Source organism: Felis catus, chromosome B2, assembly GCF_018350175.1.
Source record: "Felis catus isolate Fca126 chromosome B2, F.catus_Fca126_mat1.0, whole genome shotgun sequence".
Classification (NCBI taxonomy): domain Eukaryota; kingdom Metazoa; phylum Chordata; class Mammalia; order Carnivora; family Felidae; genus Felis; species Felis catus.
The window spans coordinates 93991223-93993754 of record NC_058372.1 but is presented as its reverse complement, the minus strand read 5'-3'; the positions used below and the strand labels follow the sequence as shown (position 1 = coordinate 93993754).

The 2532-nt window shown below is 35.2% G+C and overlaps 1 pseudogene; it reads right to left on the bottom strand.

Moving 5' to 3' along the window:
- Positions 1-312: 312 nt before the first annotated feature.
- On the bottom strand, positions 313-2105 carry LOC101094672 (annotated as a pseudogene).
- Between the last annotated feature and the right edge of the window lie 427 nt (positions 2106-2532).

The window sequence follows — 2532 nt, the reverse complement described above, 5'->3', positions numbered from 1 at the left end:
AAAAAGCATATAAGTTGTAACAGCAATAATGTAAGGTGTGAGAGGAGGAGAAATTAAAGTGTAGGGTTTATGAATGCTATTGAAGTTAAGTCGCTATCAGTTTTATTTATTATTCATTATTTATTTTGTATGCAAACTTTTTATTGAACTATTTAAAATATCACTCTTCAAAGAGGTCACAAAAATTATAGCACTCAAATATTTTAGGTAAGACTCTTCAAGGGTAAGCTATTTTTTTTTTTTTTTTCAGTCAGCTTGTCCAAAGTTTAGCAGTGGAGGACACTGCTACAGAGACTTGAAGTTGGTTCAGACTCAGTTTCTGCTCATGCTATGTAGAGTATCCACGAGGTTTTTATTGTACTCTGCAATCTGCTTGGTCACATTTTTCATAATTGACTGGTAATCACTCTTTTGACTCTTGGTTGCTATGAATTTTTTCATCCAAAATTATTTTGCTCATGGTGTTGCCACTTCCTGTCTAAATTTGTAAGCTTAGAATGTGTCTCATTTTCCTGCAATTGTGTCTTTAGCATCTCATAGTTTACATTTAGCTTCTGTTATTTTCTTAAAGGCATTTCTACGGGTTGTTAATACTGTTCTCTCGTGATGTAATTTCTTTTTTTTTCTTCACCTGATGATTTTAAAGCTGGAAAATCATTATATGTTTTCAAATCAGCTGTCATTTGCTTAATTTTGCTTTTCAGAGAATACTGTTCCTCAGTCATCTTACTTTGCAGAAGCTCCATTTTCTGTAGATCCAACTGTAGACATTGGCTATCTGAGGTCAAATTTCTAGCTGCACTTTGTGATTTCTGCATTTCAGTAGATTTAAAGTTGAGATCATCCTACATCATCTTCAGCTCTTGGTTGGTGATAGAGGATATCTGTTTTATACAATTTATATTTCTACTACTGTGCTCCAAAAGTGTAACAATGTTGGCTTCTATCTGTGCCTTCTGTTCCAGTTCTTGATTCTTAGTTTCCTCAAAAGTCTCAATAAAAGTGTCCGTATTTTCCTCTCCCTGTTTTAGTTCCTTATACTTCTGACTCATTTCACCATGGTGTTCTTCTAAATCCATGTCTAGTTGTCTAATTTTTTCATTAAATTGCTTTATTTTTTCTTTTATGTCTATTAGCTGTTGCTCCTTGCTGCCTATTTCCTGATTATCTTCTTTAACTTGCTTGAGTAATCTCTTTCTTTCATTGGAGATCCCATGCTTTTGCCTTCAGCAATCATTTGTTCTTGATGGGACTCCAACTCATAAAGTTTTTCGTGCAGCAGTACAGCCTCCTATTTAACCTGGGAGTGTGCTATTTCAGCTTCCAAGCTCTCTTTTTTTTATGTTCAGTGAATCTAGCTGTTGCTGAAGTGTATCTAATTCCTGCAACAGTTTCTCATTTGTGGTTTTCATTTCTATGTACCTGACTTGTTTTTCAGGAGATGTGTTTCTGATAATGTCATCTGCTGCTTGCTTTTCCTATTCAACTTCTTCTGCTCTTCTAGTTTGTTTTTCCTTCGCTTGTCTTTCAGTAAATATGATATCCATATGTTGTGTGGATAGCTCATTTTGAGCTTTAAGCATGTTGTAATCATTCATTACTTCTTCCATTTCAGCATTGGTACTAAGTTTATCTATCAGCTTATTGTAGTTTGCTAGTTGTCTTTGAACTCTTTGATTTCAGCAGCTAAAGTCTCAGCTTTCTTCTCATATGACAAATACACTGAATTCTCTTGATTGTACATTTCTATTTCTTTCTGAAGTTTATTAACTTTTATTGTAAGTTGATTTATTTTACTTTGAAGAAATCCAAGATAATAAGATTTGTCTAAAATTTGCCTCTGGGAACCTTTCATTCCAGTTTTCATTCCACTCAAACCTTGTTGTGTTACAGGACAATCATCAACTTTGATTTGAGAAGACAGAATTCTTCCTGTCCCTATGGGACCACCACCAGAGCCTGGTCTTGCTGTTCCAGGTGACATTCCAGTTGCCACTCGAATATTACTTGATGGGGGGTCATATTCCAGAAGGAGGTCTTCCAGTCAACCCCGTTCCACCTTGTGAAACTGGGCAAGCTGATGAAGGTTTGTCATTCCTGGCCATTGTTTGTTTACTTTAACCACTTCCCTGGTGCAGCAGGAGGAAGGTTGTAGCAGGGGTACTCAAAGTTGTTTCCAGGTTTCTATCAGTTTTAAAATAGGGTGTTATAAGTTTAAGATATATAAGCTTTGTGGTAACCACAAGGGGAAGTTCTGTAGTAATTACACAAAGGAACACGATAAAGAAGTCAAACAAACTGATATCAAAAGACATTAAAACACAAAAAAGACAATTGGATAAGAAACAAGGAACAGTGGATCTACAAAACAACTAGAAAAGAATTAACAAAATTACAATAGTAAGTCCTTACCTATCAATAATTACTTTAAGTGTCCCAGATTAAACTCTCCAATTAAAAGACATATAAAGGCTGAATGGATAAGAAAAAAACAAGATCCAAATATGCTGCCCACAAGGAGCTCCCTTTAGC